At 43.5% G+C, this 25,460-nt stretch overlaps 1 long non-coding RNA gene across 1 annotated transcript; it reads left to right on the top strand.

Annotated features, from left to right (window-relative positions):
- Positions 1-1,232: 1,232 nt before the first annotated feature.
- Positions 1,233-24,158, top strand: LOC118558225. Its single transcript, XR_004928239.1, has 3 exons — positions 1,233-1,276; positions 18,391-18,564; positions 24,115-24,158. It is a non-coding gene; the product is annotated as an uncharacterized LOC118558225 (long non-coding RNA).
- Positions 24,159-25,460: the final 1,302 nt, after the last annotated feature.

Raw genomic sequence — 25,460 nt, 5'->3', positions numbered from 1 at the left:
CGCTGATCTGGAAAGTCTAGAGATTCTCCAGAAGGCAGAGAGTGTCCTCCTCTCTGGGGAGTTAGATGACTCACTAGATCAGGACCCTGAGATTAACAGAGCTTCTCTGTAAGGGAAGCTCTGTTGCCTCTGTTTCACGATAAATATCCATGATTCAGCAGGGTTCTATCAGGTTGAGGTTCTCATCAGGATGTTTATGGTGACTGTCTTCATGTGAAGCTGAGAGTAGTTTAATTTCCCTGCATCACATGAAGACATGAAGACTTGGCTGTAGGCTACTATGACCCAACAAAGACTCAACAAGATAGTTGTCTGTAATGTCCATAAAGGGAGACTGAACAAGATACACATGAACATGATCTGCCAAGAGTTTGTTCAATCCAGCCTCACTAGAAGTACATCTGGTTCTTTAGTTTCGAGAAGTGGAGCTTTTTCTGTTAGGTGGAAATGTTTTAGTTTGGTTGATAGAAATTTTAGTTTTAATAACATTATTTAACATATTGAGGGCTCAACACCACAGGAAAGTTGCAAGTTGCAGAAAACAGAGGAAGATACATGGAATTGCTCTAAATATTACTGTTTATTGTCCCCACCAAAACCGAAATGGGATTTTTGTCCCTGAACATTAGCAAAGATTACTGTATTGACGTACCATTTTCTCAGATTTAACAAGTGGTTGGGTTGCTTTAACCTGCTCATTACACAGCCTTGTGTTCTGAAAGCAGTCCAGCTTAGCGCAGGTTCTGCTACATGTTGCTGCCACTGAGACCTGATGTTTCTGCCACCGTCATCATCAGCCATGGCAGCTGTTGACGGCCCTGACACAAACATTTCTGTTATTTTTGCACATTTGGCAGCAAGTGCTTAATATATCAAGTTGTTTCAATTCACAGTTTTCCTGACTTTTTCTCCATCTCAGCATCCTCAATTACACCTAAAGGTAGTTTATTTAGAATGAACCAGTTCACAACAAAAGGCAACATAAAGACGTGTAAAATCAGACAAATCCATCAATGTTTCCAAGGAGAACATTGGTGACTGTAAAGAAATAAATATTTCTGATGAATTGTTCAATAGCAGATGTTTCTCCCTGTCTCCTCAGACTGAGTGGCTGTAAGCTCTCAGAGAGAAGCTGTGAAGCTCTGTCCTCAGTTCTCAGCTCCCAGTCCTCCAGTCTCAGAGAACTGGACCTGAGGAACAACAACCTGCAGGATTCAGGAGTGAAGCTTCTCTCTGCTGGACTGGAGAGTCCAAACTGCAGACTGGAAACTCTCAGGTACAAAGTTCTCCATCCTGTTGAAACCAGATTTCTCTCCATTACCTGTTAAAACATGATGGAAATGGTAGTACACTGATAGATTTGTCAACTTTAATCTGACGAGACCAGGGCCCATCGTCACATTTAGGAAGATTTAGAAGCCCTGTATTTTCTAAGCCATAATGCTGACTCAAAATGGGCTAACTATCAGCTACAGCTAATCACTTATTCAACCAGCAAGACCAAAGATGAAGGTCTCCTCTAAAAAGCATCACCACCATGAGGAACAGAGAGCAAAGGGACTTTCACCTGAGCTACAGGTAAACCTAAAAGTTCTGGCTAGAAAGGAAAAATACAGGAACCCTCTCTGGGAGCTTATGGCTGGATTTGCACCATAGTGTGAAAAATATCTGGTTCCTAGTTCAGTGAAAAACAGAACATTTAACTAAACACAATAAAAGGTCCTTCAAATCAGCAGATTGCTTCTCATTTCTACAACCGGTCCAGTTCTACATGTAGACAGAAAATATAACGTATGCTGGAACCAGTAGGACTCAGTAAGTGTAAAAGTTAGCCTCCCTCTTCTCTGCCATATTTTTTGTGCTGATTATAAACATTCAGCTCTGGGTTGTTAAAAGGTGCAGCATAAAAAAGAAATGAATCATAGCAGTTAATTACTGATGTACCATTAAGTAGTTATTTGTTAAATTTCTGAGTGATATGTATATGTATTGGATATTTTTCTTATATCAAAATATTAAAGTTATAGTTCATGTCTTTCTCCAATGAGGGAAGATAGAGGGATATTTTAACAAGTTTAGCTCCCCTCTATGAAGGAGCAAAAAGCCATGCCTCCAATCAGACAAGCAGCGACTGAGGAGCATCACCCATTTAGTATCGAGCTCAATGGAGCACATGGTCGTTGATTGGCAGCTCCCTCTAGACCAGGATGCTAATATGTTATTCAGCGCTGTAGGCTCACGTCTCTGAATCTGTAGCTATAGAGGCCAGGGGAGTGACTACAGAAAGATGTTGCTCTACTTTCTGATTCTCAGTATTGCAGAATGAAATTTGTAGCAACCCTACAGAACCTTTAACACAGGGTAGACTTGGAGGAGGGGCCCCTTCACTGAAGTTTGACTGGGGCCCCACTGATACATACCACTGCTTTATTCTTTATATCAGCTTCATTTCTTCTCTCCATCAATGAGATCTAAACACCAGAACCAAGGTTGTACTGGGACCACCTGTTCATCTTTGGTATTTTAGGTCCAGTTTGAAGAAAGCTTATAGCCATACCTTTCTGCAGAGTTTGTGACAGTTTGCTGAATTTTTGTAGGAGTTGAAGTACTTCCAAAAAATGTAATTTGTTAAAGGTATAAAAATGTATACTCCACTCCATAACAGTAATTAATCTAAAAGCAGAATTCTTCCTATTAGGTGTCCCCAGTCAAGCAGAAAGAATAGAGCTGAACTCCTGAATGAACATTGGACTCAAGGAAAAGGGATGCAAGTAAAGTTTTGCCCTAAATAACTCCTCGGAAAGAGTGAAATCATGCCTGCTGACTTTATTTCCTCATCCAGTCAGTGAACATAACGTCTTAAAAATACAAGCTGGTGGTAAGGCCATAGATATAGACTCTGTACGCTAGCTAAATTCATCTGCCTTTACAATGCAGACTAACTAGGACTTAGAACATTAGCTAAAATTACTTAGCTGTTGACGGCCCTGCCACAAACATTTCTGTTATTTTTGCACATTTGGCAGCAAGAGCTTGAAAAGCAAGTTGTTGTTTTTATTCACAGTTTCTCTTAGCCTCCTCACTTTTTCTCCATCTCAGCATCATAAATTGCATTTAAAGCTAGTTTATTTATAATGAACCAGTTCACAACAAAAGGCAACATAAAGATGTGTAAAGTCCGACAGATTCATTAATCTTTCCAAAGAGAACATTGGTGAATGTAAAGAAATCAACAATATTTCTGATGACTTGTTTAATAGCAGATTTTCCCCCTGTCTCCCCAGACTGAGTTACTGTGAACTCTCAGAGAGAAGCTGTGAAGCTCTGTCCTCAGTTCTCAGCTCCCAGTCCTCCAGTCTCAGAGAACTGGACCTGAGGAACAACAACCTGCAGGATTCAGGAGTGAAGCTTCTCTCTGCTGGACTGGAGAGTCCAAACTGCAGACTGGAAACTCTCAGGTACAAAGTTCTCCATCCTGTTGAAACCAGATTTCTGTCCATTATCTGCTAAAAGTTGATAGAAATGTTAGTACTGTGATAGATTTGTGAACTTTCATGCGACCAGACTAAACAGCAGATGCTGTTGTCACATTTAGAAAGATTTAGAAGGCCTAGATTTTCTAAACCTGAATGCTGACTCAAAATGGGGTAATTGTCAGCTACAGCTAATCCTTTATTCGACCAGCAAGATGAGAGGTGAAGGTTTCCTTTAAAAAGCATTACCACAATGAGAACAGAGAGCAGAGGGACTTTCACCTGAGCTACAGGTAAACCTAAAGGCTCTAGCTAAAACGGAAAACAGCAGGAACCCTCTCTGGGAGCTTCTAGCTGGATTTGTATCATGGTGTGAAAAATATCTGGTTCCTAGTTCAGTGAAAAGCAGAACATTTAATCATAAAGCAGCTATACACAATAAAAGGTCCTTCATATCACCAGATTACTTCTCATCCCGGGAGCCCGCACAATTCTACTTGTAGACAGAAAATATTACGTCTGCTGGAGCCAGTAGGACTCAGTACGTGTAAAAGTTAGCCTCCCTCTTCTCTGCCATATTTTCTGTGCTAATTCTAAACATTCAGCTCTGGATTGTTAAAAGGTGCAGCATCAGAAAGAAATTAAGCATAGCAGTTGATCACTACTGTACCATTAATTAGTTAATTGTAATTTTTCTGAGTGATATGTATATTATTTAATATTTTATAAGTTAAGCTAATTAAACAAGAATCCATTGTTAGTGGCCGTAAAACATACATAATATTTTTATTCTTCACATCAACTAAAGTAGTACGATGAATATTTTTTCTAGATCAAAATATTAACGTTATAGTCCATATATATCTTCATCGAGAAGGGATCTAGGGCTATTTTAACCACTTAAGCTCCCCTCCTTGAAGGAGCAGAAAGCAACGCCTCCAATTAGACAAGCAGTGACTGAGGAGCATCACCCATTTAGTATCGAGCTCAATGGAGCACATGGCCGTTGATTGGCAGCTCCCTCCAGACCAGGATGCTAATCTGTTATTCAGCGCTGTAGGCTCACATCTCTATTTCTGTAGCTATAGAGGCAGAGTATTGCAGAATGAAATTTGTAGCAGCCCTACAGAACCTTTAACACTCAGGGCAGACCTGGAGGAGGGCCCCTTCATAGAAGTCTAACTGGAGCCTCAAAACAGTAACCTGACGCCGCCAGATAGATTTGCTTCGCATATCCATCTGGAAACCTTACGTTGAAGTAATTTTGGGAAGGGGCGAAAATACTGGTTAGCTGAATGGCCTATGTTGGTGATAGACGGGCCAAATAAACCAATCAGATCAACGAAGCATATGACGTACTCGTCAACATGCTTCGTCGTCGCTCTGTTACGAGCGACGACGAAAACACAACCACAGGCCAAGCTACTCTTGCTGCTGCAGGTAAAGGCTCGTTAGCTCAGCAAAGAAATACTCTGTAATTCAGATAAAACTTGCCTCGCCAACGCTAGTTTCATCGGCTGAAGCCGCCATGTTCTTTAGACTGAACTGTCGCGCTTCTCGTTGCGTCACACCTCAACCCGCCTCAAAGCCAACGCTGATTGGACGTTCGTTTGGTGAACGGCTCCAAATTTTCTTTAACGGAGAGTAGCCAGACAGATCTGCGAGTGAAACCTTGAAAGCTCGCGAGATCAGGATGGTCTCACGAGGCTATCAAAACAGCAAAGTCCCCCACTGATACAAACCACTGCTTTATTCTTTACATCAGCTTCATTTCTTGACTCCATCAATGAGATCTAAACACCAGAACCACGGTTCTTCTGGGACCACCTGTTCATCTTTGTTTTTTTAGGTCCAGTTTGAAGAAAGCTTAAAGCCAGAAACCTCAGCAGTTTGTGTCAGTTTGCTGTGTTTTTGTGGGACTACTTACAAAAAGTGTAATTTATTAAAACTATAGAAATGTATACTCGACCAAACCATAACAGTAATTAATCTAAAAGCAGTATTCTTCCTATTAGGTTTCCCCAGTGAAACAGAAAAGAATAGAGCTGAACTCCTGAATGAACATTGGACTTAAGGAAAAGGGATGCAAGTAAAGTTTTACCTTAGATAACTCCTCCAGAAGGGTGAAATCAAGCCTTCTGACTTTATTTCCTCATCCAGTGACTGAACATAATATCTTAGAAATAGCAGCTGGTGGTATGGCTATAGATATAGACCTTGTGTCTCTGTCTCTATGTTAAAGCACTTCTTGATTCTGAGATCATACAAGTTGCTAAATGTTAGAAAGTTTACATATTATTATGACCCGAGGAAAAAATAAATAAATTTGATGAAAAAGTGGATTTTTAAGGCTTTTTAGCTCAAGGCTCATAAAAAAATGTTGGGTGACCGATGACGTAATTCGTAGGCAAGCGTTGATATGTTGACATGGTAACAAGATACTTCCTGGTTGCAAACTCGCTTTCTCAAAGACAAAATAGACAGATTAAACATGGCTAAAAAGTGTGTGGCTTATGGTTGGTCAAATACCAACAAGGATAATGTCTCTAAACACATTTGCAAACCCAAAAAGGCCCGGTGTGCAAAATTCAGTTCCCCTGTGAAAATCTGTTCCCCTCTGCGTCGGGAGCGCTGCAGGCAGAGAGGCGGGGTTTCACAGCGCTTCTGATCGGTTTCTCGGTAAAACAACTCATATAATCATGTCAAGATTGTAACATTCAGTTTAATCGGCAGCTGTTGTTTACAAAATTGTAAAATAAAAATAAATAAACGCTGTCTTCAGGCAGCTGAAATATCCACTGAGATCCGTCATCACAGCAGCCTGCTGTTAAGGGACGTGTTCTCCAAACTACCTCTAAGTACAGTGCTGCTACCCCGCAGAACCCTGAGGCGTGGTGGGGATAGACCCACAGCCATTCCGGTTCGGAACCCCCATGCCGCCCCGGAGAATATGAGCGTCACGGCGCGACAGATAAATGCGCGTCCGCTCTCAGAGCGCTCATATCCGGATTTTTAAGTAAAGTTCCGGGAACACATAATGCCGGGACACTGTGGTTTGTGCTGAATGTACATCTTTTTTTATGTGCTGTTTTGGCAGATTTTAGCCATCATAAACGATGCCAGGCAATCGAGATTCAACGAGTTGTTTCCGTGTTTACATCCAAACTGTCAGCCATGACCGCGATTATGAGCACCGATTCCAATTATACACCAGCAAACCATTTCGTTTATTCTCCTAAAAGGTTTTTCTCAGACTTACCTGAGTCATAACAGACGCTTGCGCTGTCTTTACTGTTAAAATCATCACTTTGTGAATTGCCATCTGAACTTGTCATTGTACTCTATGTAGCGTAGCCTGGGCTACACCTACGGACTACGTCATTGTACCACGTGACCCAAATTGTGGATTTTCAGCCTAGCGGTCGCCGAGGGAAAAGTTTAAGTTCTTTAAAAAAACTTTTAACGGCGCAATCACGATCATAATGCCACATTTTTTGAAAATATGGTCACTAATGCATGTATTTCCGAGTTGGTCGATCTCAGAATCAAGAAGTACTTTAAGGACGTTAGCTAAATTCATCTGCATTTACAATGCAGACTAAGGGTCTGTCTCATTCCGCCTACTTCTACACTTTGAACACTTAGTTTTAAGTATATAGTGTAGATAACACAAAAAGTCAGTGCACTGAAGGTACCCGGATGACCCCCTAAAAACGGTCACAAAATGCAGTGTGTAACGAAGGACCCTACTCGCACTAAACGGACGCCATCTTGACTACAAAGCGGAAAGGGAGGGACTAGGGACGTCGGGAAGATGTTCCCATTTTGAAAATAATGGCGGACAATTCAGCCGAGACAGCCGGAGCTGCGACACCGCAAACATAAGTGTTCCTTTTGGAACAATACTAACGATTGAAAGTGGGCACTACGGCAGTAAGTGGTCAGTGCACATTAGCAGTGCACTGACGGAAGTATTCGGAATGAGACAGACCCTAACTTGGCCTTAGAACATTAGATAGGATTACTGTATTAACGTTGTATCATTTTATCAGATTTACAAAGTGGTTGGGTTGCTTTAACCTGTTCATTACACAGCCTTGTGTTTTGAAAGCATCCAGTTTACCTCAGGTTCTGCTACATGTTGCTGCCACTGAGAGACCTGATGTCACCGCCACGTCACCATCAGCCATGGCAGCTGTTGACGGCCCTGCCACAAACTTTTTTGTTATTTTTGAACATTTGGCAGCAAGTGCTTGAAAAGCAAGTTGTTGTTTTTTTTCACACAGTTTCTCTGAGCCTCCTTACTTTTCCCCCATCTCAGCATCATACGTTGCATTTAAAGTTAGTTTATTCATGATGAACCAGTTCACAATAAAAGGCAACATAAAGATAACCAGTGATGCGTTGAAATAAACGCTGTTACTTTTTTCAGTAACGAGTAATCTAATTACTTTGACTGTCACTATAACGCCGTTATCATTGCCGACACCCCGTTACTGCAAGTTACTCAAGTCGCACAATTAACTCTTTTTTTTCACTTCATGATAGGACTCGTGCGCATGTTGTCATGACAGAAGGGAGGATGAGATAACCTCTCAGTTGTGATGGGTCCGGCAACACCGATGCCTCGGCGCATGCGTTGAGCTCGTAGAGCAAAACCTGTGTCGATGCATGAATCGCTATGGGAAAGTCACGTGACCGATACAGGAACTGTTTCGAACTGACTGACGCGCCAAACTGTTTCTGTTCCTTCTAATCTGCACACGTTCGCGCACAGCATCTGGATTCAGCGCGCACACAAATCTATGCTGCGCAGTACATAAAATTCCAAGCTGAACTGTAAACAAAATAATAATAAACCAAGTTTTTTTTTACTATTTTGCAACTCTGGTGTGATGGTGTACCACGGCCCGGCTCACTGAGTGCCAGGTGCTGATGGGAGCGCACCACTGATTGATGGGTTGGGCAGACGGCTTTTGGTTGGGCAGGTTGCACTGTGTGTCTTTGTTCTGTGAGTCGTTTCAGAAAAAACGGCTGATCTACACCAGAGGTGGGGAATCCGGCTTCAGGAAAGTAAAAACCCTGCCTGGTTTTCCTTCATCTTTAAACTTCAATTTAACTAGGTGATTTTACTCCCTGTTGTTGCTGTGTGGAGCTGGAAATGCAAATGGTTGGAACTAATCTCTGGACCGGCTTTATACATTCTGAGCCTGGATTCCCCACCTCTGATCTACACTGAGTAGAAAGCTGCTACTCTGAGTAGTTCTTCCTCCCTTTGTCATACTCAGCATGTCCGATTTCAGAACAGATGATATCAGTCAGGTAACTAAACACAGCGCCCGATCAACCATTGAACGTGAGCATGAAAAAAAAGGAAATAAGCTTGGAAGTGCGCATGTCCTGCGAGTAGAATTAGAAATCTTTAAAGAAGGCATATGGACAATATTAAACCATAAGAAACAATGCCGTTGCTGCTGAAAACCGCAAAAGAGAATTGTTGAAAAAGTCAATGCATGCGCGATATGAAAGTTATGTAATGGAGAATTAAAGCTGTTTTCTCACACTTCACACAGAAGAGGGAGTATGTGTGTGTGTGTGTGTGTGTGGGGGGGTGCATTGAAACAACATGGCAGCAAAAAATTTTTTTTAAATAAATAAATAAATAAGCCATTAACGAAAAAGTAATGCAATAGTTACTTTTACTGGTGACTAGTTACTTTTATAGTGGAGTAACTCAGTTAGTAACTCAGTTACTTTTTGGGAGAAGTATCTAGTAAATATAACTATTTACTTTTTCAAAGTAACCTGCCCAACACTGAAGATAACTAAAATCAGATAGATCCATCAATCTTTCCATTGAGAACAGTGGTGAATGTAAATAAACAATATTTCTGATGACTTGTGAAATAGCAGATGTTTCTCCCTGTCTCCTCAGACTGAGTGGCTGTAACCTCTCAGAAAGAAGCTGTGATGTTCTGTCCTCAGTTCTCAGCTCCCAGTGCTCCAGTCTCAGAGAATTGGACCTGAGTAACAACAACCTCCAGGATTCAGGAGTGAAGCTTCTCTCTGCTGGACTGGAGAGTCCAAACTGCAAACTGGAAACTCTCAGGTAAAAAGTTCTCCATCCAGTTGAAACCAGATTTCAGTCATTTATCTGTTAAAAAGTCTCTTCAGCCTGAAAAGGAGACATGGGTCCCCCTTCCAATGGGCTCACCACCTATCGGAGGGGCCAAAGGGGTTGGGTGCATTGTGCAATGAGTGGCAGTAGAGGACGGGGACCTTGGCATTCTGATCCTTGGCTGCAGAAGCTGGCTCTTGGGACGTGGAATGTCACCTCTCTGGCCTCGCGTCGCATTCATGTGGGGAGATGGGTTCTGACTGTTGTTTATGCTTATGCGCCAAACAGTAGTTCAGATTACCCACCCTTTTTGGAGCCCTTGAAGGGGGTACTGGAGGGTGCCCCTCATGGGGACTCCCTCATTTTGCTGGGGGACTTTAACGCTCATGTGGGCAATGACAGTGGGACCTGGAGGGGCGTGGTTGGGAGGAGCGGCCCACCTGATCTGAACTCGAGTGGTGTTCTGTTGTTGGTCTTCTGTGCTCGCCATGGATTGTCCATCACAAACACCATGTTCAAGCATAAGGGTGTCCACATGTGCTCTTGGCACCAGGACACCCTAGGCCGTAGTTCAATGATCGACTTTGTTGTCGTTTCATCTGAACTGCGGCCGCATGTCTTGGACACTCGGGTGAAGAGAGGGGCGGAGCTCTTCACCGACCACTACCTGGTGGTGAGCTGGCTCCGATGGTGGGGGAGAAAGCCGGTCACACCTGGCACCCCCAAACGTATTGTGAGGGTTTGCTGGGAACGTCTGGCAGAGTCCCCTGTGAGACAGAGCTTTAACTCCCACTTCCGGGAGAACTTTGAACACGTCCCGAGGGAAGCGGGGGACATTGAGTCTGAATGGAACATGTTCCGCGCCTCTATTGTTGAGGCGGCTAGTCGGAGCTGTGGCCGCAAGGTTGTAAGTGCATGTCACGGCAGCAACCCTCGAACACACTGGTGGACAGCAGCGGTGAGGGAAGCTGTCAAGCTCAAGAAGAAGTCCTACCAGGCTTTATTGGCCTGTGGGACTCCAGAAGCAGCTGATGTGTACCAGCAGTCAAAGCGGCAGGTGGCTGGGCTGGTCGCCGAGGCAAAAACTCGGGCGTAGGAAGAGTTCGGAGAGGCCATGGAGAAAGACTTCCATATGGCTTCGAAGCAATTCAGGTCTACTATCCGGCGTCTCAGCAGGGAGAAGCAGTGAAGTAACAACACTGTTTATAGTGGGGATGGTGTGCTGCTGACCTCAACTCGGGACGTCGTGCGTCGGTGGGCGGAATACTTCGAAGACCTCCTTAATCCCAGCAACACGTCTTCCATTGCGGAAGCAGAGCCTGAGGACTCTGGGTCGGGTTCTCCGATCTCTGGTGCTGAGGTTGCCGAGGTGGTTAAAAAGCTCCTCGGTGGCAAGGCCCTGGAGGTGGATTCACCCTGACTACCTTAAGGCTCTGGATGTTGTGAAGCTGTGTTGGTTAACGTGGCTCTGCAGCATTGCGTGGACATCAGGGGCAGTTCCCCTGGACTGGCAGACTGGGGAGGTGGTCTCCCTATTTAAAAAGGGGGACCGGAGGGTGTGTTCCAACTACAGAGGAATCACACTCTTAAGCCTCCCTGGTAAGGTCTCTTCCGGGGTTCTGGAAAGGTCCGTCGGATAGTCGAATCTCGGATTCAGGAAGAGCAATGTGGTTTTCGTCCTGGCCGTGGAACACTGGATCAGCTCTACACCCTCAGCAGGATCCTGGAGGGGGCATGAGAGTTTGCCCAACCTGTCTACATGTGCTTTTTGGATCTGGAGAAGGCATTCAACCGTGTCCGTCGAGGGATCCTGTGGGGGGTACTCCGGGAGTATGGAGTACCGGGCCCTTTAATAAGGGCTGTCAGGACTCTGTATGACTGGGGTCAGAGTCTGGTCCGCATTGCCGGCAGTAAGTCTGACTCGTTTCCGGTGAGAGTTGGGCTCCGCCAAGGATGCTCTTTATCACCGATTCTGTTCATCACTTTTATGGACAGAATTTCTAGGCGCAGCCATGGTGTTGAGGGGATCTGTTTTGGTGGTCCTATTGGCTTCATCAGGGCGTAATCTACAGCTCTAACTAGAGCAGTTCGCAGCCGAGTGCTAAGCGGCCGGGATGAGAATCAGTGCCTCCAAATCCGAGACCATGGTCTTGAACCAGAAAAGGGTAAAGTTCCTCCTCTGGGTTGGAGAGTATGTGCTGCCCCCAGTGGAGGAGTTCTTTCCGAAACAAGACCGAGGAGCTCGCAGCACTAACCCGTTTTCAAAGGAGGTACAGAATCGCTAGTATTATGTGCTTCACGGAGACGTGGTTAGATGGATCTGTCCCGGACGTGATTTCACAGAATGGCTTTAAACTTATCCGTGCGGTCAGAACTTTTGCGGAGAGCGGAAAAAAGAGAGGAGGAGGGCTGGCGGTGTTTGTGAATGAGAGATGGTGTAATGCGGTGCATGTTCACGTGAAGCAGCAGATATGCTGCTCGGATGTTGAAATTCTTGTAGTGAGTTTAAGACATTATTACTTGTCGAGAGAGTTCGGCAACGTGATCATGCTCTGTGTTTACATCCCTCCCTCCGCGGACGCCGCGTGTGAGCGGATCCACGCCGCAGTAAAAAATCTGCAAACACAGCACCCCCGCGCTTTACTGCTGATCACAGGGGACTTCAACCATGGCTCCCTCTGTTCCACCCTCCCCACACTCACCCAGTACGTCACGGGTACAACAAGGGACAATAAAACGCTGGACCTTTTTTATGCCAATGTTAAAACGCCTACACCTCCGCACCCCTCCACCAACTGGGACGCTCGGATCACAACCTCGTCTACCTGCTCCCCCATTACACTCCACTAGTGAGGAGAACAATAGCACAGAAGAAGTCAGCGAAAGTCTGGTCAGATGAGGCCAATGAGAGACTGGGAGATTGTTTCAGAACCACAGACTGGAGCATGTTCCAAAGATCTCATGGTGATGACATCAACAGCCTGACTGAATGCATCACTGGCTACATGAACTTCTGTGTGGAGAGCATTGTGCCTACACGACGGCTACGATGCTTTCCAAACAACCCCCCCCTGGGTGACCCCTGAGCTGAAAGTCCTCCTGAACCAGAAGAAGAGGGCTTTCTACTCTGGGGACAGAGAGGAGCAGTGTAGAGTACAGCGGGAGCTCCAGTGGAGGATCAGGGCGGCAAAGAAGGATTATGGGAAGAAGATGGAGGAGCAGCTGGCGCAGAACAACTTCAGGGATGTGTGGAGAGGTCTGAAGAACATCTCTGGCTTTGGGCAGAGGACTAGCAGGGCTGCAGACGGTGACACCAGGTTTGCTGATGAGTTGAACACATTCTTCACCCGGTTTCACTCCCCCACACTGGCCCCCTCCCTGCCGTCAACTCTCTACACACCTCCAACCACCAGCCCTCCAGAGATCTACCATCCCCCCCACCGCCACTCTTATCAACGACCGACCCATCCACACCTTCGGTCTTACCTCTGTCCCCCCTCACAATCACACCAATGTAGGTGAGAGGTCAGCTGACGAGGCTGAAACAGAGGAAAGCCTCTGGACCGGACGGCATCCCCCCCCCCAGGCTGCTGAGGACCTGTGCAGATGAGCTCTGTGAGGTCCTCAGCTACATCTACAACCTGAGCCTCAGCCTGGGGGTGGTGCCCACCCTGTGGAAGACCTCCTGTGTGGTACCCGTTCCCAAAACACCACACGCCAGGGAACCGGCCCACTTCAGACAGTCACCCTGACCTCCCATCTGATGAAGACCATGGAGTGGCTCATCCTAGCTCACCTGCGCACTGTGGTCAGCCCCACCCTGGACCCACTGCAGTTTGCCTACCAGCCCAACATCGGAGTAGAGGATGCCATCATCTACCTGCTGCAGCGGGCGCTCACCCACCTGGAGACCACCGGGAGCGCTGTGAGAGTCATGGTCTTTGACTTCTCCAGCGCTTTCAACACCATCAGTCCGGTGCTGCTGAGGGGGAAGCTGGAGGACGCTGGGGTGGACAAACATCTAGCTGACTGGACCATTGACTACCTCACTAACCGCCCTCAGTATGTGCAGCTGCACGGCTGTCAGTCAGAGGTGGCACTCTGCAGCACCGGGGCCCCCCAGGGCACCGTTCTGTCTCCGTTTCTTTTCACCCTCTACACCTCGGACTTTACTTACAACACGGACAGCTGCCACCTTCAGAAGTTCTCTGATGACTGGGCCATTGTGGGCTGTGTGTCTGAGGGGAACGAGCTGGAGTACCGCTCGGTCATCATGGACTTTGTGGACTGGTGTGAGAAAAACCATCCGTGCTTAAACACCAATAAGACAAAGGAGATGGTGATCGACTTCAGGAGAAGACCCCCACCTCACTCACCTGTGAACATCCAGGGGTAGGACATAGAAACTGTAGAGTTTCAAATACCTGGGTGTTCATGTCAACAATAAACTGGACTGGACTCATAACACCGACGCTCTATACAAGAAGGGCCAGAGCCGCCTCCACCTCCTGAGGAGGCTGAGGTCCTTTGGTGTGAGCAGGCCCCTGCTTAAGACCTTCTATGACTCTGTGGTGGCCTCAGCTCTTCTCTACGCTGTCGTCTGCTGGGCCCCTGGCAGCACAGAGCGGGACAGAAAGAGGCTGAATAAGCTGGTGAGGAAGGCCACTTCTGTCCTGGGCAGCACCCTGGACTCTGTGGAGGAATTGGCTGAGAGGAGGGTGTTGTCCAAGCTCACATCCATCATGGAAAACACCTTCCACCCCCTGCATCAGACTGTAGAGGAGCTGAGCAGCTCCTTTAGTGACAGACTTAGACATCCTGTCTGTAAAAAGGAGAGTTACCGCAGGTCATTCATCCCTGCTGCTATCAGATTATACAATGCTGCACTATAACTGTAAACATAACTGTAATAACTAATGTGCAATGACTAATGTGCAATAATCTAATTAATACACTGGGCCACAACCCGTGCAATAATCCTGAAGTAATGACTTCTGCTGCTATCACCACCTAAACATGTCAGTACACATGTATGTATGTATGTACAAATGTATGTAAGTATGTATATATGTTTATATATATATATATTTTATATATATATAGATAGATAGAGAGAGAGAGAGAGAGAGAGAGAGATCACTATGTATGTAAATAATCATATGCCCATTCCTATTTCTTTTTGTATTTTTTTGTATCCTTTTTGATCTATTGTATATATGAAGATTCACTGTATATAACTGAACGCACCTTTCCTACTCTGCACCTTCTTGTATGAACCGATGTGGCAAGTGAATTTCTCCATTGTGAGATTAATAAAGCCTATTTTATCTTATCTCAGATTATCTGACATTTTGATATTAGTGTACTGGTTGGTACTGGCTTTAATTCCGATGTACATGTGTGGAACATGCTGTACAATGATAATAATAAACATTCTTATTGGGACCTGCCGTAGGCATTTGCAATGAGGAGGCAATGCTTCACAATGCACTGCCTCCCATGCAAATGCATAGCAGGCACTTATTGTTCTACACCTCTAAACGTGTATCTTCATGAATTTTTCTTTCGTCACCGTTATTACGGCCCGAACCGTAGGGTCTACACCCACAACCATCCTGTGAAGTGTGCCGTTTGTATTACACGGCATTTTGAGTTACCATGGGAATGTAATTAGCAAAAAATCATGCCCAAAAATCCCATCAGAATAAATCGAGTCTGGTAGAGACATCCACCAAAATTAGTGACGCACTCCAACTTTTTCAAAGATTTCAAAACTCCAAACAACTCCAGCCTACTTGCTCAATTTGTAGTCTACATAGACAAATTATATACCACAACGTAGGTATTTTTGTCTGGATTCAGAAAATATAACCCTCAAAGGTGTGAGATTTATAAATTTTTCCCAAATTGCCCCAGATCGCCAAAATGTCAAAATGCTCTCCATTCATGTTCTATGGAGCTTTCTTCAATTCAATTCGCTATATCGCCAATTCATGAAACATGTCATCTCGAGGCACTTTACAAAGTCAAAATCAATCATATTATACAGATTGGTCAAACATTTCCCATATAATAATAATAATAATAATAATAATAATAATAATAATTGAACTTTATTGATCTCACAATGGAGAAATTCACTTCTGCACCTAACCCATCCCCTTGGGGAGCAGTGGACTGCCACTGTGCGGCATCTGGGGAGCAATTGGGGGTTAAGGGTCTTGCTCAGGAACCCAGAATGCCAGCTTGTGGGAGTTGAACTCAGAACCTTTGGGAGTCCTGGGTTATGGGTGCCCTGACCCCTGCCTCTGTGCTCGGGGAAGGCGGGTCTTTGGTTCTCCACAACCACTATCGAGCTATTTCCTTCTGGATAATTTTCACCTAAACTAGTGCACTCTCACAAACTCCCACAGGTGCTGGGTTCCAGGTATTAAATGTTCACTTATATTCAGAAAGCTTATAATTTATTTATTTTCTTTCACTTTCTTTTTTCAGGTATCACATTACACATGTCAGCTTAAATAATAATACATATGATTTAGCGATGGCATCAAGGTGTTACTCCATTATATCTGTTGCTTTATGTCTGTTGGTTGTGCTGTTCTTTTTGCGTCTCTATCCAGGTGATGGAGCAGACAGAGGACGTTTTATCATTCTCTCCCTTTTATCTCTTCTTTCTTTCACCTCCTCTTTCTTTTTTTTCTCTTCTTGTTCTTCCTTTACTCTCCTACTTTCCCATTGTAGTGTCCATATAATTAGAAATTCTCCCTGCAGGAATCCCAATAAAGCTATTTACATGCACAAATCAAGCAGAGAACTATGGCGAAAGCTGTTTGCTCCACTTGTGAGAGCAAAATCTGTCGAGCTCTATTTGGCATTAAGACATCAATTCTTATTGCAACATTGCTAGACAGGACACTGGAGGGAAAAAAAAGAACCTCTGGGACTGAAGCTCTGTGCTCTAACCACTAGGCCACCACTCCCCTCTTTTTTTGTTGCTAAGGGAACCAGTTGATTGCTTCAAAGTCCCGACAAGCAGCATTCACTCCTTGAGAAGCATAGAGCTACAGGGAGGGTCGTCTGCGTTGTCCATGGCTTTGCAGCAATCCGTTATACTGAGTAAGCATGAAGCAACAGTGGAAAGAAAAAAAAAACATTAGCGGGAAGGAAAAAACTGAGTACCTTCCTAACAGCAAGGTACTCTGTTAGGAACATACGGGGTAATCAGAGCTCTGATATATAATGGAGCTTGATTATTAAGGGCTTTATACATTAGAAGAATTTTAAATTCTATTCAAAAATCATACCTGAATGTCCCAAATGACATGTTTTCTCATCGTGCTTCTCCAAAACCGTACAGGCATACGACTTTCAAACATGATGTTCAGACCCTTCTGGCACTCACAAAAAATACATTTTGTGAATAACTTTTACGGTTCTGCTGCAAGGACAATTTGTTTCAGAGTACTAAATCTGCAAAGCACTGAAACAGCTTCACACCTGCATCCTTCCAAATTATCCACTTTTTTTTACATAGTCGCCACACCTACACCGATTTTTTTTTTTACATACATGAAAATAACCACTGTTGTTCTCCAAAGCCTGCTTATACTGATGGTAATATAATTATTTTGATATGTCTTATACTCTTTCAGTAATAGTCAATTGTTCAGGACCCTGTTTAGGCTGTTTGGTTGATTTATGTAAAAAATCCCCTTTAAATTGTTTTTTTGTTCCTTTATTAAAATATTTTCTACAAAAACTGATAATTTTGATCCCCTATCCGCTTGGATGAAACACAGTAAAAATTACACTGTAGCCCTTACGGTTGCCGAAATATGGGGTGTTGTTCGAGACAAATCTTTCACAAGTCTTGCTGTGTGTATTGGTGCATTGTCACCCTGATACACGGCACCTCCTTCAGGATACAATGTTTGAACCATTGGATGCACATGGTCCTCCAGAATGGTTCGGTAGTCCTTGGCAGTGACGCGCCCATTTAGCACAAGTATGGGGCCAAGGGAATGCCATGATATGGCCGCCCAAACCATCACTGATCCACCCCCATGCTTCACTCTGGGCATGCAACAGCCTCGGTGGTACGCTTCTTTGGGGCTTCTCCACACCGTAACTCTCCCGGATGTGGGGAAAACAGTAAAGGTGGACTCATCAGAGAACAATACATGTTTTACATTGTCCACAGCCCAAGAATTGTGCTCCTTGCACCATTGAAACCGACGTTTGAACAAAACTGTGCTCTTACCTGGCTAATTGGACCTTCACACTCGGCTCTTATTGGTTCAATGTGCAATTAATGAAGATTGGCCACCAGGCTGGTCCAGTTTAGCCATGAAACCTCCCACACTAAAATGAGAGGTGTTTCAGTTTCATTGTCCAACCGCTGTATGTGCTCACTATATGCTGCAAATGCCACTGATCCAAACCACTGCTTTTTCTTTATCTCAGATTTAATTCTTGACCCCATCAATAAGATTAAGGCTATATAAACACCAGAACAATCACTCTACTGGGACCTCAAGTTTATGTTTGGTATTTTAGGTCCAGTTTGAAGTTTGCTTAAAGCCAGAACCTTCTGCAGAGTTTGTCAGTTTGCAGAGTTTCCATCCCAGTGGAGCTCAAGTCGGGATTCGTCTGTTTAAATGTGCGAGATGTTACTTTTTATTACCTACAGAAATACAGTTTGATTTCTATTTTATATTTGTTAAAACCAGCTGAGCAGAACTTTATTGAAAACTACTTTCTCATGTTAACATCATGTGCTAAATTGTGTGTCTGCAGCTTGTCAGGCTGTCTGGTCTCAGAGGAAGGCGGTGCTTCTCTGGCCTCAGCTCTGAGCTCCAACCCCTCTCATCTGAAAGAGTTGGACCTGAGTTACAATCATCCAGGAGACTCAGGAGTGAAGCTGCTGTTGGCTGGACTGAAGGATCCACACTGGAGACTGGAAGCTCTCAGGTATGGAGAACTAAAGGTATAGATAGGGTTGGGAATTGATAAGATTTTCACAATTCTGATTCCCTTATCAATTCTGTGAAACAATTTGATTCCTTATCGATTCTCTTATGAATTCTGTGAAACGATTTGATTCCTTATCGATTCTCTTATCGATTCCAATTTGGGGAAAAAAGGAGAACAAACAGTTTGATGATGTGTATCAACTTTGTTTACTTAACTATCACACGATCTTACAAACTCAACAAGGTCAAGATGTCCTCAGTAAGTGAGGCAGTGCTGGAGGAATCTTTAGAACCTGATCGGTGTTTGAACTGTTTAGAAGCAATAGAGCTTCCTGAGCTATCTAAAATTTTAGCTTCATCTAAACCTTCTACCTGTATGATAGACCCGATCCCAACTAAGTTGTTTAAGGAGATATTCCCTTTGATCAGTGGTCCTATTTTAGACATGATTAATCTATCCTTATTAAATGGATATGTTCCACAGGCTTTTAAAGTAGCTGTTATTAAACCTTTACTTAAGAAACCATCTCTTGATCAAGATGACTTAGTAAATTACAGACCTATATCTAATCTTCTTTTCTAATCTAAAATTCCTGAGAAAGTAGTTCAACTATATGAACATTTACAAAGTAATGACCTACTTGAAGAGTTTCAGTCAGGCTTCAGAGCTCATCATAGCACTGAAACAGCTCTGGTGAAGGTCACCAATGATATTATCATGGCCTCAGATAATGGACTTGCGTCTATATTTGTCCTGTTAGATCTTAGTGCTGCATTTGACACAGTTGATCACAATATTCTCCTACAAAGACTTGAGCATACTGTAGGGATTAAGGGGAAAGGATTAGGCTGGTTTAAATCTTATCTGTTGGACAGATTCCAGTTTGTTCATGTTAATAATAAATCTTCTTCAAACTCTAGGGTTACCTGTGGAGTACCACGGGGTTCAGTCCTTGGACCAATTCTCTTTACTATATATACACTCACCGGCTACTTTATTAGGTACACCTGTCCAACTGCTCGTTAACACTTAATTTCTAAGCAGCCAATCACATGGCGGCAACTCAGTGCATTTAGGCATGTAGACATGATCAAGAGAATCTCCTGCAGTTCAAACCGAGCATCAGTATGGGGAAGAAAGGTGATTTGAGTGACTTTGAACGTGGCATGATTGTTGGTGCCAGAAGGGCTGGTCTGAGTATTTCAGAAACTGCTAATCTACTGGGATTTTCACGCACAACCATCTCTAGGGTTTACAGTGAATGGTCCGAAAAAGAAAAAACATCCAGTGAGCGGCAGTTCTGTGGGCGGAAATGCCTTGTTGATGCCAGAGGTCAGAGGAGAATGGCCAGACTGGTTCGAGCTGATAGAAGGGCAACAGTGACTCAAATAACCACCCGTTACAACCAAGGTGGGCAGAAGAGCATCTCTGAACGCACAGTACGTCGAACTTTGAGGCAGATGGGCTACAGCAGCAGAAGACCACATCGGGTGCCACTCCTTTCAGCTAAGAACAGGAAACTGAGGCTACAATTTGCACAAGCTCATCGAAATTGGACAATAGAAGGTTGGAAAAACGTTGCCTGGTCTGATGAGTCTCGATTTCTGCTGCGACAGTCGGATGGTAGGGTCAGAATTTGGCGTCTACAACATGAAAGCATGGATCCATCCTGCCTTGTATCAACGGTTCAGGCTGGTGGTGGTGGTGTCATGGTGTGGGGAATATTTTCTTGGCACTCTTTGGGCCCCTTGGTACCAATTGAGCATCGTTGCAACACCACAGCCTACCTGAGTATTGTTGCTGACCATGTCCATCTCTTTATGACCACAATGTACCCAACTTCTGATGGCTACTTTCAGCAGGATAATGCGCCATGTCATAAAGCTGGAATAATCTCAGACTGCTTTCTTGAACATGACAATGAGTTCGCTGTACTCAAATGGCCTCCACAGTCACCAGATCTCAATCCAATAGAGCATCTTTGGGATGTGGTGGAACGGGAGATTCGCATCATGGATGTGCAGCCGACAAATCTGCGGCAACTGTGTGATGCCATCATGTCAATATGGACCAAACTCCCTGAGGAATGCTTCCAGCACCTTGTTAAATCTATGCCACGAAGAATTGAGGCAGTTCTGAAGGCAAAAGGGGGTCCAACCCGTTACTAGCATGGGGTACCTAATAAAGTGGCCGGTGAGTGTATATGCTTCCGATTGGCAAAATTATCAGACAGCATGGGATTAATTTCCACTGTTATGCTGATGACACTCAGCTATATTTATCCATAAATCCTGATGAATCCAATCAGTTACTTCGACTGCAGTCATGTCTTGATGACATCAAAAGCTGGATGACTTTAAATTTCCTGCACTTAAATTCTGACAAGACAGAAGTTGTAATCTTTGGACCAGAGTCCTCATAAAATAAACTTCTTAATCAATCACTTAATCTGGATGGCATTAACTTGGCTTCTGGTAATAAAGTATGACATGTCTTTCGACCAAGACATGTAATTTAAATTCCATATTAAACAGGTTTCCAGACCTTCCTTTTTTCACCTCAGGAATATCACCAGAATTAGACACATTCTGTCCAGGGGTGATGCTGAAAAACTAGTCCATGCATTTGTTACTTCAAGGCTGGACTATTGTAATTCTTTACTATCAGGAAGTCCACAAAATGCAGTTCAAAGTCTTTTGCTGATCCAAAAAGCTGCAGCAAGAGTTCTGATGAAAATAAACAAGAGGGATCATATTTCTCCGATTTTAGCCTCCCTTCTTTGGCTTCCTGTTAAATCAAGAATAGAATTTAAAATTCTTCTTCTAACGTATAAAGCCCTTAATAATCAAGCTCCATCATATATCAGAGCTCTGATTACCCCATATGTTCCTAACAGAGCACTTCGCTCTCAGACCGCAGGTCTGCTGGTGGTTCCTAGAGTCTCTAAAGGTAGAATGGGAGGCAGATCCTTTAGCTATCAGGCTCCTCTCCTGTGGAACCAACTCCCAGTTTTGGTCCGTGAGGCAGACACCCTGTCTACTTTTAAGACTAATCTTAAAACTTTCCTTTTTGACAAAGCTTATAGTTAGAGTGGCTCATGTTACCCTGAGCTAACTCTATAGTTATGCTGCTACAGGCTTAGGCTACTGGAGGACATCAGGGCCAATTTTTCTCACTCTACTGACTTCTACTGTTCTCCAGTCTACTGTTCTCTAGTTTTGCATTGTATTACATTGAAATGACTGTCGTCATTTCAGCTTTTAACTTTTTGCTCTCTCTTTTTTTTCTTCATAGTAGGTACACCTGGTCTGGCATTCTGTTAGCTGTGACATCATCCAGAGAAGACAGATCACCCGCTATTACGATCTAATGTAGAACAGATTACTGAATCAATGTCTGCTTCTGTGCTTTTTTGTCTGTCTTGTTGTGTCTCTGCTCTGTCTTCTGTAACCCCTAGTCGGTCGAGGCAGATGACCGTTCATACTGAGCCCGGTTCTGCCGGAGGTTTTCCTTCCCGTTAATGGGAGTTTTTCTTCCCACTGTCACTTCATGCTTGCTCAGTATGAGGGATTGCTGTAAAGCCATGGACAATGCAGACGACTCTCCCTGTAGCTCTACGCTTCTCCAGGAGCGAATGCTGCTTGTCGGGACTTTGATGCAATCAACTGGTTCCCTTATATAGGAAATTTTTGACCAATCTGTATAATATGATTGATTTTGACTTTTAAAGTGCCTCAAGATGACATGTTTCATGAATTGGCACTATGTAAATAAAATTGAATTGAATTGAATGTCCACAGCAAATGTGCAATCACTGGACTAACATTTATCTTTGTTTAAATGTAAAATGAATATAAGAACAAACTTAAATACACTAGATGAGTTGTTTAGAATACAAGAAAATGTAAGTTTGTTGTAACAGTTACTTATTAATCTCTAATAACCAATAATTTCAATAACAAATGATTTGATGATAACTAATTAGAGTAAGCCATGGATCTTGCTTAAAAGAAATGTGTGTGTGTGTGTGTGTGTGTGTGTGTGTGTGTGTGTGTGTGTGTGTGTGTGTGTGTGTGTGTGTGTACTCAAATAGTAGTAGGGAAAAATAACAGTTATTTTGCAGAAAGATCAGCATATCTGCTTTTTCTGGAAGCATATGGGATCTTTCGGGGCTTATGGGGTCTCCAGCCGTGGAGAACACCCTCTCAGATGGGTTGGAGGAAGCCTGCACACAGAGGTAGGGAAAGACGGGGCTGTGATTCACAAAGTGACCGCAGCTCGTTGTCATCCTCCACGAATAGTTCTTCCAAGGCTGTCTTTTTTGATGGTGGTGGCAGTGCCTGAATTTAAATGAGCATTATGTAAAATAATAAATAATATAATTATATATATATATCTATATATATATATCTATATATATATATATATATATATATATATAAGTGATGTAAACATTGTGTTTAAAACACATCAATAACTTTTAACACAGAGCTGTAGAAGGTCTCACTCAAAATGGAATCAAATGCAATCAAAAGACAAACAGATTGACCGTGTGGGCAAAGCATGGAAATTTCAGGATGTTCAGCTGTTTGATGGCTACATCCATGTTGGCTGCATTGTTGACAGTTGCTGCCACAACCTTCTCTCGTATACCATATTCCTCTAAGATGTCATCAATCTCCTCTGCTACAGCTGAGCCTGTCTCAGCTTGGTAAACAGTTTTGGTTTTTAGGACCTTTCCCTTTGCTCACATAGTGCAGTGTAACTGTGAGATAATGATCCTGTTTAAAACTTGTCCATCTATCTGCCGTGATAGATGCCTTCGACACCATTTTCAGCTCAGAGATCATATTTCCCTTTTTAACATAACAAGCAGGATCAAGAGGATGGTTAGGCTTTCTCTGCTTGGGGCTTTGTATTTTGGGTTGAGAACCTTAGTCATTTCCCTAGAGAATATATGAGAATGAATGAGTGTATCTGTTTAATGTGAAGAAAAATATTTTATTTAGACAATCTGACATGGCAATCTGACAACAGCCTCACATTCACCTACCGAGATTCAGGGGCCTCTACTGTAGAAAATGAATGCAAACCCTTAACAATGCACTTGGAAAGTGCACGGTGACATTTGTCTACCTTCGCCTGGGACATTCTATTTCTGCGTGCCTCAGCGAAAACATAAGGCTGCCAGCCTCTGAGCCAGCCAGGCTACCCATCTCGTCACAGTCGTCTAAATCTAATGGTGAAGGCATCCGTTTAATGAAAAAGCATTACTGTACAATTTCGGGAAATAACCAACTGTCCTCACTACATCCACTGTAGGTTGCAATGTTTCCATCATCATCATCATCATCATCATCAGAGCCCAGGTGTCGGTCTGATCTCAGCTCTTCTTTCTTTCTCTCTCTGGATTTTTACAACAAGTGGACGTGTCCAAATGTTGGACTGGTCCTTTCTCAGTGTAGGACAATGTGTGTCTGAGAGACATGTAATGTCCATGTTTGCTGCTGAAAGAGACTGATGGTCTGACCCCCCTCCTCCTTTCAGGGTGGAGCCTGCTGGAGTCCGATGGTTGACACCAGGTCTGAGGAAGTGTAAGTGTGTTTTTCATTTGATTCATGACAACAAAGCAGCTCACATTCAACCATCTTCAAACTGTCCATCACTCATTCAGGAGTCATCATCAAAGTGTCAATAAATGATCAATAACTGCAGCTGGATTGTCTTTGTTCTCTCCATCAGATTCCTGTCAACTCACAATCGACACAAACACAGTGAGCAGAAAACTCAAACTGTCTGAAGACAACAGGAATGTGACATATTTGGAGGAACTTCAGTCATACCCTGATCATCCAGACAGATTTGATGTTCCTCAGTTGCTGTGTAGAACTGGTCTGACTGGTCGCTGTTACTGGGAGGTCAAGTGGAGAGGAAACGTTATTTTATCAGTGAGTTACAGAAGAATCAGGAGGAAAGGAGACAGTAGAGACTGTTGGTTTGGATGGAATGATCAGTCCTGGAGGCTGAGCTGTTCTGATGGTGGTTACTCTGTCTGGCACAATAACCGAGGAACATCTATCTCCTCCTCCTCCATTTCCAACAGAGTAGCAGTGTATGTGGACTGTCCTGCTGGTATTCTGTCCTTCTACAGAGTCTCCTCTGACTCACTGATCCACCTCCACACCTTCAACACCACATTCACTGAACCTCTGCTTCCTGGCTTTGGGTTCTGGTCCAGTTCTGGTTCCTCAGTGTTTTTGTGCTGATTGAGTCTAAAGAGTCTCCTCCTGTCAGAGAAAGCCTCTCCCTGTTGAACAGATAGTTCAGTCTGTTCATGTCTGTCTCTTTCACTCAGAAACACGTTTTCACATTCATGGATTCAATCTGTTTCTTTGTGAAACTCTTCTAAATGATTCCTTGGAAACTTCTTCCTCTTCCAGTCCTTTAAAGATGGAAGCTGAGATTATTCCAGGATCCACCAGTGTTGCATAGAGTACTGAAATCTCGGAGTCAAGTAAAAGTATAAGTACCGCTCCAAAATATGACTTTGGTAAAAGTCCAAGTCACTGACTTTTACTTGAGTAAAAGTTTTAAAGTATCTGAAATGTCTTGTTCTTAAGTATGAAAATTACTGTAAAAAATAGATGTACTCAATATATAATATAATAAAAAGTAAATAGTAAAACAAATGCAGTTTGAATTAATTTTTTTAGATTTTGGTAAACTTTGAAAGTCAAATTCACTTAAAATAATATAAACAACCAAGTGCAGAAGAAATTTAGACCAAGTTTAGACAGAAAATACAACCTTTTTGTAAACTTTCAGTTTTCCTTCTTCAAGTAAAGTCAGTGCTCTACACTTTCAAAATTATGTTGGGGTGGGGGAGTTCATTT

Source organism: Fundulus heteroclitus, unplaced genomic scaffold, assembly GCF_011125445.2.
Source record: "Fundulus heteroclitus isolate FHET01 unplaced genomic scaffold, MU-UCD_Fhet_4.1 scaffold_111, whole genome shotgun sequence".
Lineage (NCBI taxonomy): Eukaryota > Metazoa > Chordata > Actinopteri > Cyprinodontiformes > Fundulidae > Fundulus > Fundulus heteroclitus.
This window is presented reverse-complemented; position numbering and strand designations above follow the sequence as displayed.